Source organism: Dreissena polymorpha, chromosome 7 (assembly GCF_020536995.1).
Source record: "Dreissena polymorpha isolate Duluth1 chromosome 7, UMN_Dpol_1.0, whole genome shotgun sequence".
NCBI lineage: Eukaryota > Metazoa > Mollusca > Bivalvia > Myida > Dreissenidae > Dreissena > Dreissena polymorpha.
This window is the reverse complement of record NC_068361.1, coordinates 91,179,894-91,191,953: the sequence shown is the minus strand read 5'-3', so window position 1 is coordinate 91,191,953 and position 12,060 is coordinate 91,179,894. Positions and strand designations below refer to the sequence as shown.

At 36.5% G+C, this 12,060-nt stretch overlaps 2 long non-coding RNA genes across 2 annotated transcripts; both read left to right on the top strand.

Moving 5' to 3' along the window:
- The first annotated feature begins 1,623 nt into the window (after positions 1 to 1,623).
- On the top strand, positions 1,624 to 4,283 carry LOC127839229 (uncharacterized). Its single transcript, XR_008030233.1, has 2 exons — positions 1,624 to 2,670; positions 3,035 to 4,283. It is a non-coding gene; the product is annotated as an uncharacterized LOC127839229 (long non-coding RNA).
- A 1,762-nt stretch (positions 4,284 to 6,045) lies between these two features.
- On the top strand, positions 6,046 to 7,893 carry LOC127836915 (uncharacterized). The gene is made up of 2 exons (XR_008028994.1): positions 6,046 to 6,914; positions 7,042 to 7,893. It is a non-coding gene; the product is annotated as an uncharacterized LOC127836915 (long non-coding RNA).
- The last annotated feature ends 4,167 nt before the right edge of the window (positions 7,894 to 12,060 follow it).

Below are 12,060 nucleotides of genomic sequence, written 5' to 3'. Positions count from 1 at the left end.
ATAGAATTTTACCTAGATGTTATTGCCTTACACATTTTCAGAAAGTGTGGTGAAGATCCTATGACATTTGCTCGAGTTATTGAGCGGAAACCAGAAAAAAAACAATTTTACGATGATTCAAGTCCATTTGGCCGATTATCGAACTTGACCTAGATGTTATTGCCTTACATATGTAGTTTGGTGAAGATTTTTACAATAATTCAAGGGCCGTAACTCAAGAGTGTCTGGGTCAATTCGGCCGATTATTGAACTTGACCTAGATGTTATTGCCTTACACATTTTCAAAAAGTGTGGTGAAGATCCTATGACAATTGCTCGAGTTATTGAGCGGAAACCAGAAAAAAAATTACGATGATTCAAGGGCCGTAACTCAGGAGTGTCTAAGTCCATTTGGCCGATTATCAAACTTGACCTAGATGTTATTGCCTTACATATTTGCATGAAGTTTGTTGAAGATCTGATAACAATTGCTCGAGTTATTGAGCGGAAACAAGCAAAAAAAATTACAATAATTCAAGGGCCGTAACTCAAGAGTGTCTGCTGGGTCAAGTTGGCCGATTATAGAACTTGACCTAGATGTTATTGCCTTACATATGTTCACGAAGTTTGGCGTAGATCTGATGACAATTGCTTGACTTATTAAGCAGAAACGAGAAAAAACACATTTTTTCGATGATTCAAGGGCCGTAACTCAGGAGTGTCTGGGTCAAGTTGGCCGATTATTGAACGTGACCTAGATGTTATTGCCTTACACATTTTCATGAAGTTTGGTGAAGATCTGATGACAATTGCTTGATTTATTGAGCGGAAACTTAACCGGACGGACTAACTGATTAACTGACTGACTAACGGACAGTGCGATTTTAATTTGCCCCCATAACCTATGTTATACCAATTGCATTGTTTTTCTTGGAAACACATTTTCAGTGGGATTCAAACTTCAATGAAATGTAATCAATAGTGGGATGCGTATAACGGTATGCATTAAAAATGCATTCATTTATATTTTACAACTTATAATTATTTTGTTTATTTATGATATTATATTTATAAATGTATGTGCAGATCAAATTGGAAGAACTCTACAATTAATTGAAGATTTTTTCAAAGCATTAACCATCAATTTGTAGGTCGCGTGGTGTAATGGATAAGGTGTCTGCATAGCGACCGGGAGGTCATCGGTTCGATCCCCACTGTGGGAGCGTTCTCTAGATTTCCCCCCAAAGACACCAAATACTGGTTCTAGGCCCAGGGAATGGACTCGATAGCGTTTCAATAAGCCTGAGGCTTTCGATGCAATCGAGCTCAAATAAATAGGTTTAAACTTAACAATTTGTAGCCAAAACGAGAATATAGAAAATATGTTTTTCAAAAGTAAACTTTATAAATTAATTATCTGGAAAACCAATATGACATATTCAGAATTATTAAGGTTATTAAAACGTGGTATTTTCTGATACTTATTATATAAATATATATATATATATATATATAAACATATATATATATATATATATATATATATATATATATATATATATATATATATATATATATATATATATATATATATATATATATATATATATATATCTATCTATATATATATATATATATATATATATATATATAGTTTCAGATTGGGTAAAATGGTGGGTCAAACGTCCATTTTACCGCCGTATTGTTGGGTCTTTAGTCGATTGTCGGGTCCCAAAGTCGATTATCGGGCACTTGGACCCGACAGTTGAAGACCCACTTAATAAAAGGCTGCTTAACATCCTCATGACTATTTTTTAATTCAAATTTGCGTATGTAATTTTACTCGAATTGTCGGGCCTATATCTCCCATTCGCAAACTTTAGATCAAACTCCTCACGGCAGTTACTTCCCTTGGGCATCTTCTAGAATAAGGGAGGCCACTGAGCCCTTTTCGGAAAGTCGCATATCTCCCCTGAGTATTCTCCGGAATTGGAGGTTCTCAATCGCTGGCATTCGGTACCCCTCGCAGATTATCATAATACTTATCCGATGTTTGACGGAAAGGGCCGAGAATGTGCGATTGAATCGCTGGGTAGTATTGATTTCCAGTAACAATGGCGTCGAATGAGAAAGAAAACGATCGTTATCTGTCTGACATCGAAATTGACAAATTAAGTGTTGCACAATTGAAGGATTATTTACGATTTCATAATCATTATGTGTCAGGGAATAAGAATGAACTTGTCTTGAGGACAAAAGGCGTACAAAAGCTAGGATTAAATGATCGACAGCTGCACAGGAATGCGGAAGTAAATTATGAAAAAAGGAAAACAGAAAAACTTTTTACGCCACTCGGTGAAAAGCTGCCACATCCAGATGTATTAAAAACGTTGAGTAGTGACTTAATGGACTTTCCTACATTAATAGATAGTGACATCTACAATTATTTTGTGCTGAAAATGAACACACAAAAACAATTGAGATCAAAAAATTGTATTATGTTTACAGACATAAACACAGTATTTTGTACCATGACATAAGTGACAAATGGGAACATTGTTTTGTTAAATGCAAAGTATTACCATCACTACCGAGTGCAAATGTGAAAGAAAACCCAGATCACAGTGTGTGGCTCTGTCTGTCAAAGGTCACTGGACAGGTTCATTCAGCGGAATGTAATTGCACAGCCGGGTGAGTGTACACAGTTTTTCATATAAGTTCTTGCAATATTGAAACGAGGTTATAAATAATTTATCAAGAGACATGCCTCTGTTACAATCCTAGTTGCAATAATCCAACTCCCAGCTATATTTACCCTCTGGGTTGTGAGGTGTACGAATGTACTCATAAACCCTCAGAGCATTCAAGAAGAACTAGTAGTTACGATCCCCGAATCGGCATTATACCAATCATTTTCATAGATCTATATACTGGTCACAAGCTATTCTCGGGATGGACCAGTTTCTGGGAAATTTTCATCAAAATTTAGATGCTCGAGCAAAAAAAAAAGTGCAGTTTGAAAGTATGTCTAATTATTATGTTTATATATTTTCAGGAGCGGAGAAGCATGTATCCATATTGGTGCATTTATGTATGCCCTTTCTGATCTCACTGCTAAAAAGAAGGACGGCACTCTAAGATCAACCTCAAAAAAATGCGTGTGGGACAGATTTAATAATCCCCGGAAAAGAAAGCGAACGCCTAAAAAGTCTAGCGAATTTACATTTCGGAAACATACCTTTGAGTCAAAATTAGAGCCAGTCGAAAATAACACCAGAAAAGAACTTCTTGCGATTTCTGTAAATGAGAACAGTTTCCGTTCAAAACTCGAAAATATGCAACCCAACAGCTGGATGGCTTTTGAACTTTGTAGAAGAGAAGGAAGAGGTGAAATTACCAAAGTTTATAGAAATTGGATATAACTTTAGTGATAGCGTAGATCTGAATAGTGAAACTGTGAAGGATAAAATGTCGAAAATGATGGATATGCTACAAATGGATGAACTTGAATGCCAAAGTATTGAAAAATTAACCAGAGGTCAGGGAAAGAACGTACTTTGGGAAGATGAAAGAAAATTACGTGTAACTGCATCCAATTTTGGTGAAGTAATTTTACTGAAACAAGAGACTGAAAGATTTAAAAGAAATTGAGTGCAATCTTTAAAGAATAGTAACAAATATGAATTTAAGATCACAATTGTGAATTTCTCGCAAGCTTACCCTTGCTCCTAGAATATGTTTTTATAATTTTGATGTCTCACTTTTCTCTAGAGATTAACCCTTTACTTCTTAAATATGTATTTTCAAGCTTTTGTAGTTCCTTAAAAAGTTAAATGTAATAAAGTACCTTTATTACTAAATTTAAGTTTTAAAGGCTTCATTTCCAACCCTTAAATACTGATGAGCAGCAAACAGTATAAAACCTGAACAGACTGCGAGTTACTAGCATGCTGTTCTGGTTTTATGCTGTTTTCACTGTGCTTCCAAGTGGAATAGGGTTAAATAACAAAAGTTAACGCCAGATCAGAAAATAATTTAAGTAACAACAGTACAGGACATCATTGAGGTCCCTCCTTTTTTATGTTTCAATAGTCATTTAGCTCTACAAAGCATATAAATATTGTACATAAAAGTGTATGAATGTATAAATATTTATCAACTGTTCATATTATGAATTTTACAGTAGTACATGTAGAATGCTTTTCAACGATTTGTGTACGGTTCATTAATACCATCACAACGTGATTGTCAATTGTTATTCCGCTAAATTGATTTGCTCTTAAAATGATAAATCATAAAAAGAACTTTTGCTATGTTATTATCCATCACTTATTACCTTACCTGTGTTTGGAGAAAAACCGAAGGGTTTACGATAATAATCTGTTTCAAAATGTTAAAATGATATGAAATTAATGAGTGGCAAGCATGAACCAAATTAAGAAAATCAACACAGAGGTATCAACAGCTGCATCTTATTAAAAATCTGTGCACAATGCTTTTTGTCCAAGTATAGATCATTTCAGAACCCCATTGAGTTAATAGACACCTTGGAAGCTTTGCTGGTATGACTTCTGCTTTACATCTGACAAGTACTCTGCAGGTGTTGCTACTTGTATCAGAAATCTTGGTTTTAAACAAGAGCTGTCACCATAGGATGACTTATGCCCCCTATATACGCTTGATAGAAGTTATGAGCATTTTCCCAAACCTAAATGCATATTTCGAAACCTAAACACGGACCCTAAGTTTAAGGTCAAGGTCACAGGGGTCAAAGTTTGTGTGCATATGGAAAGGCCTTGACCATATACACATGCATGCCAAATATGAAAATGCTATCTGAAGCGACATAGAAGTTATGAGCATTTTTCGAAACCTAAACGCAAAGTGTGACGGACAGACCGACAGACAGTCCGATCACTATAGCGACATAGAAGTTATGAGCTTTTTTCGAAACCTAAATGCATATTCGAAACCTAAACGCGGACCCTTAGTTTAAGATCAAGGTCACAGGGGTCAAAATTTGTGTGCGTATGGAAAAGCTTTGTCCATATACACATGCATGCCAAATATGAAATTGCTATCCAAAGCGACATAGCAGTTATGAGGATTTTTCGAAACCTAAACGCAAAGTGTGACGGACGGACAGACCGACAGACAGTCTGATCACTATATGCCCTCCTTCGGGGGCATAAAAATTCTTGACGGGTTTATTGCTCCCAATTATAAATTAACTGTTGATTAAGTCTTCAGTAGCAGTACTAAACCTTAAAGACAAACATTTACTTAGGTATACAAAAGAAATCTGTGTTTTCAACGCTCTGTGTCAATTAATGTATGTAAACTTGAATCCAGTACAATATTTATCAGAATTTCAGTCTTATAATTTGTTTGGTCTTACAAAACTGCTTTCAAGCAAGAAAACATGTATAAATATATTGGCACAAACACACAAACGCAGAAACACAATTTTCTTTTTTTGCCTGAAAATGTTTGTATGGAATATGAGACAAGAAAATAATAATCAGTAACAATTTTATTTTCACAAATGAAAGCTGACTGTAAAATGTGAAATTAAGTATTATTCACATAATTACATAGTATATTACTTATACATACATGCAATGGTCAAACACTTCTAGTTAAATTGTATACTGAATTTCTCACAAAGTTCACTTGTTCAGCTTCTTATCAAACTTAATTTGTACTAGTTTTAAGGAGCCACTTTTCCAGTTTATATTAGCATGACTATTTTCAGTTTATAAACACACTTTATTTTCCGGGGACAGGTTTTTCGTGCTAACCCTGCTTTCATTCCAACACTGACCTCATCAAATAAACACTCAAAAGTTCCAGCAGTTGGGATACCAGTGTAGAACAACACCTTATCGTCATCATCCCTTATATCCTCAAAGGTGAAGCTAGGCCGATCCACTTGTATCCCAACTGTCGACGTTTCAGTAGAAGTCTGGGTTGATATACTTCTGGGAACTCTCGTATCGTCGGTTTGAGTAACCACAGAAATCAGCTCCGGTTGCACTTGTTCACACTGATGACGGATTATGGCGGGTACTGGTGTAAACCTTCCATAGTCATGGAGCTGAAATAAATAAATACATTTTTACAAGCAAAGTAAATGCAGTTTGAAGTAAAGATTATAGGTCTTTCTGTATTTTACTAAGGCATCACCAAACTGATAACTTCTTCAGTTTTTTTCTTTAAAAATGGGAAGAGCATGAAAAACAACTATCTATTTATACTGCCAAGTGCCCTTTCGAGCATGGTAGGCAGACATGGACATTATCGAGTCGGTTTCCTGGGAAGAACCAGTACTTGGTGTCCATGGAGGAGATAATTAGAATGCTTCCCAAGTAAGGAGTGAACCCACTAACACCCGATCGCTAGGCGGATATCTCATCCACTACAACACCGCGACCTTGAACTACAAATATTTTTTTATGTCCCCCACTATAGAAGTGGGGGACATATTGTTTTTGCCCTGTCTGTTGGTTGGTCTGTTGGTTGGTTGGTTTGCGCCAACTTAAACATTTTGCAATAACTTTTGCTATATTGAATATAGCAACTTGATATTTGGCATGCATGAGTATCTCATGGAGCTGCACATTTTGAGTGGTGAAAGGTCAGAGGTCAAATATATGTGGCCTAAATTGCTCATTTTATGAATACTTTTGCAATATTGAAGATAGCAACTCGATATTTGGCATGCATGTGTATCTCATGGAGCTGCACATTTTGAGTGGTGAAAGGTCAAAGTCAAGGTCATCCTTCAAGGTCAGAGGTAAAACATATTTGTCCCAAATCGCTTATTTTATTAATACTTTTGAAATATTGAAGATAGCAACTTGATATTTGGCATGCATGTGTATCTCATGGAGCTGCACAATTTGAGTGGTGAAAGGTCAAGGTCATCCTTCAAGGTCAGAGGTCAAATATATGTGGCCCAAATCGCTTATTTTATGAATACACTTGCAATATTAAAGATAGCAACTTGATATTTGGCATGCACGTGTATCTCATGGAGCTGCACATTTTGAGTGGTGAAAGGTCAAGGTCATCCTTAAAGGTCAAATATATGGGTCAAAATTGCTCATGTAATGTCACTTCTGCAATATTGAAGCTAGCAATTTTATATTTGAAATGCATGTGTATCTCATGGAGCTGCACATTTTGAGTGGTGAAGGGTCAAGGTCATCCTTCAAGGTCAAACATTATTTAGGGGGACATTGTGTTTCACAAACGCATCTTGTTTCAAATTATCTTTATTCAACAACATTTTGTATAACGATAAAACAACTCACTCTTAGAGATACGTCTAGTAGTGATGCACTGCTTTCAACCAACAAACCATCTGCCTCGTTCTCGAAACTCAAGTCTGGTGAACGGTTATCTGACATTTCCTCAGTTTCTGGTGTGGAATTCGTCTCATCTGCTTCAGGGCCATTTTCCAGAGTCTGTAAGGTAAACAAATAAAATTAAATCAGCACATCAAAGACCTAGAAATACACATACTTTTTCAAACTAACATGAAAGAATGATGTTCAGATACGTAATATTTATGCTTCTGTATCATGTTGTAAACACCGTCAGATTCTATACCGATAGAGTAACTGACCCATGTTCATTCTTGAAACCTCGTATAGCCTAGTGGCAACATATCCGCTTCAAAATATCAGATACCATTGGTTCGATCCTCGGCTGTGAGCTACATAAAATAAATCATGAACTGTGCCATGGGTATGTCTGCCATTATCCCATGCTTGATTGTACCACAAGGAATCACTGATTTGAATAGTAAGCTCGATTTAATAATCCATCGGAATCGTTTTAAGGTGATAATCTGATTACACGCAGTGCGCAATCTGATTATGTGATGACTTAAATTAGTATAAGTATTAATATGATTTAATAAGAATAGTATATGTGCCTTTTATACACGCGTTCAATGCCATAATACCGGTAAAATCATAAGTTGATTTAGATATCAGTACATTAAATAAATGTCTATATATTATAATCATACAATACGCAATTTTACAATGCCGAAGTAATGTTATTTACTGAAATAAGATCTATTTTCGCATGACACTGGCTGTATAGCAAGTAGTCTTATATAAATAAGAGCAACATTACTTCAAGCACGTACACTTAACAAAAAGAGTTCTCCGTTTAAAAATGATGGTATTAAGGTGTTACTAAATATAAAATACCCAACAGCGGGCGAGCGTTTAATGCACTTTGCGCTTGATGAATAATGTTATACAATTATTATGGGCAAATTTATAATTTCAAAACATTATTAGTTGTTGATGTTATTCGCGTTCAATAAATACATCAGTTCTTCTTATCAACCTGATGCCTGTTGCCTGCTACAGTTTCTTATCATAATTGTATAAACTACAATACACCATCAGCGGCCGAGAGCAGAATACCGGCCGCTAAATAAATTGTGACTTGCATCAAATCTCAGGTCAAATTTCGATTGTTTTACAATAAAATACTAATATTTTATAATGTCAAGCACGTGCACTTAATAAAATACGATATGTCTTTATTTATTGTAGAATTTTGCAAAAGTAAAGCGCTTTATATATAGCAATGTTTTATTATTTCTTTCTAGTTACGTAAATAAACAAAACATAATTATGTATATAACATTTAATATTTGTACATAATTTATAAAAATAAATACAATGAAACGTGATGTTTGTGAAGTGCGCGTGACATTGAACTTCGAGTTAAGCGAAAGATGCGAATTAAATTACACATAATTAAAAACTGATACTATTCTGTCAGCATGTTTTATACTCCATCGCGCCAATAAATTCATCAAATTGTGTATACAAGCAAAACGATGGAAATTATGACAGAAACCCAGCTTTTCAAATAAAATGACCCTTAACATAACGCTAGCAGACCCGAATGAATATACTTTATTTGAGTCGTGTTCTGAGAAAACTGTGCATAATGCATGTGCTTAAAGTGTCGTCCCAGATTAGCCTGTACAATCCGCACGAATTATCAGGGACGGCACTTTCCGCTTTTATGACATTTTTCGTTTAAATGAAGTGTCTTTTTAGCAAAAATCCAATTTAGGGTCGACACTTTACGCACATGCATTATGCCCATTATTCCCAGAACGCGACTCATTTAATCCAATCAGGTAAATAACAAATACAATAATAAAACAGGGGAAGTCTACACTGTGTATTAGCAACCTGCTGTGGTGAATATATCTTATCAGCTAAATACACAGGCACCTGGCTACTGTACTGGAAAAATTGGATTGACTGCCAAAATAATTGATTTCATTTATGGCTAAATTGTTGTGTACATGTAAAATTAAAAACGAGGATGTATCCACATCACCGTTGCACATTGTTATTAATTTCACAGTTATCTGTTCTTTATTAGAGATAGCCTAATTAAAGACGGCGCTAATAAAATGTGAAGGTGGATATAAAGAAATAAGGTCAATTTCCGCACTGACAGTATAGCAAGTAGTCTTATATAACATATTAAAAATATTCCATGGTTAAAAATGCACGATGTTATATAGTAAAAGAGTGTGTTTGAGTAATCAATAGGATATTTTGTATTGGCTATATTGTTTCACTCGTAAAGAAAATACCAAAATCGACGTGCGAAACGTAAAAATTTATATCTGAAATAATATTGTTAAGGGCGTTAAGCTAGTTAAAAATAATCACGATTATTTACTATGTATAAATTAGATAAAACGTTAAGATGTAAATTCTTATCATAAATATAAAATGCACATAATATTATAATATTCATTCATATTTCATTATTTCAGGTAAAAGTACAAACATATTGTTTTAAATCCTATGTAATCAGCACTTTATGTTGGATTTCAACAATGCTTAATTAATTATCGGGTGTAGCAGCGGTGTACATTACCCATATGATATAACGCAAAGGTAACGGTCAAGCGACTTCCCACATTTATATGACATGTTTTATTATCGTTATCAGGTATCTGTTATGTGTCAACGGATTAACGGACATTGGTTGATTACCCGATAATATGCAAGTATCAAATGATTTAGATTCATAAGTTATGGGAAAACATTATATGCCTGACCTGAAAAATGTAAGTCATAACAAATAATTATATTATAAGTTCACTTACCAGAATCACAACCTAAGTGTTGCCATCGCTCGCAGGCATCGCAAGAAACAGCACGTTGCCTCTGCCCAACTGTCTTTCCACAATGTATGCACTTTACCACTTCTGCCATTGCAGAAACACAAAACTCACTTACTCTCACAGTAAAATTATTGTATCCTACATTTAAGAAGCACAAATGTTTGAAATATTTATATAAATTAGTTCAATTTATGATTCACTGTGTGTGTTTCAGAGTTTATTTACAGGTCCTACTGGCCTCTTCACGAGGTTATGGTAGCCCGACCTGCCCCTGTGACCTCTCAGGGGAAAAAGATTAATTTAGAGCCAAAGTAGGTCAAATTTACCCCGGCTTCCCGGGTATTCGCCAAATAATTTAATTTTAAAGAGAGTTTCGTGCACGTTGGCCAATGAGACCTTAATGTGTTATTTACCGTAAGGTGGTGATGAGGTGCGGATCCCGCCGAGTGTCCCGCACACTACTTATGTACAAGACACTCAACGCGACCCACATACCAACACCACTCGGTAAGTAAGACCCGGAATACACACACATAACGCTCTCACAACCCCCCACTCATAACGGGTGATGTGTATGAGAGTGCCACGCCCATGTGTTCCGGGTCCCTTGATGTTGATCTGTGTATGGTTGTGTATAGTATGTGGTATGTGATTGTTGTGCATTTGTCTGGAGCGGAAGAGGAGATGTCTGTCGGTTATTTACGGTCGTCGGTCAGTCGTGAAGGGCTGTATATCGTTGCAGTTCCCAGATCGCAGAACACGCCGCCCCCGCACAAGCGCACCCACGCCGAGCGAGCCCGAGCCCCCCCCCCCCCCCCCCGCGCCCGCATACGGCCCCGGCCCTAGCACCCAACCGCTGAAGACCCTCGAGACAAGCACCCTCATCCACCCTCTCGCTGCGCGCGACAACAGATCAGTCAAGAACCAACCATGGAGCCCCCCAAAGCCCCACCCGGAGTCACCATCGTTCTTTCCCACCCACCTGCCAAACATCCAGACCATGTATCAAGCTGGGATGTATTTATTTTGTAGTTATGTTATATTTGCTATTATAATTGGATAGGTAAAGTAAATAAATGATCTCAAAATGCCGTTGTTATATCATATGATTTATTTATGTTTTATATTAATTTGTAAAACTCATAGTATTATAGTTTATGTCCCGTATTCTAGCTTTCATTTACCCAAGTGTGGTTATTGTGCTCTCCGCCCCATGAGAGGTGTTAGTGGGGGTTCGAGCAGGATACAGGAAACGCCCCGATTCCAGAGGCGCCCCTGGTTCTTTTAAGTGCCCGGTGTATAGCACCGATACACTGCACCCCCGTTTAACGTCTCTCGCGGAGGACATATTAGTACATAGTGTTAGTATCGGTACTTATATACATGTGTAGTTCTGCTGTCTTGTGTCATATCTTACGGTAACGTGGGCTCTCTCTGTTGCTATTTGGTATATAGTTTGAATGTTATTGCGAAGGGCAGGCTAGTTTTTGAAAGATCATGTATTTGATGATAGAAGAAAGGGACTATGTTTGTTTGATTGGGCCGATGACTAGTTCGTTGGGGGTAGAAAATTTCTTTGTAAATTCTTTCTTATTGCTGTGTTAAGTGTCTTGTGAGACTGTGGTGTTGTAAGGGCCAGACTAGTTTTGATAGGTCATTTATTTGATGAAAGAAGAGAGGGCTGAGTTTGAGATGATAGTAAATTTGGTATTAGGGAGAGCGCACACGTTAGTGTTTCTGGTTATAAAAGCAAAGACAGCATTCCTATGTGTTTTTGTAATATGCCAGGTTAGTATCGTGGTCTGGTCTGGGGCATATGATTCACTGAAAACTGCCCGCTTTATATACAGACAGCCCTCTTAAATGATCAGTCGCCAAATACGCAATCGCTCCGC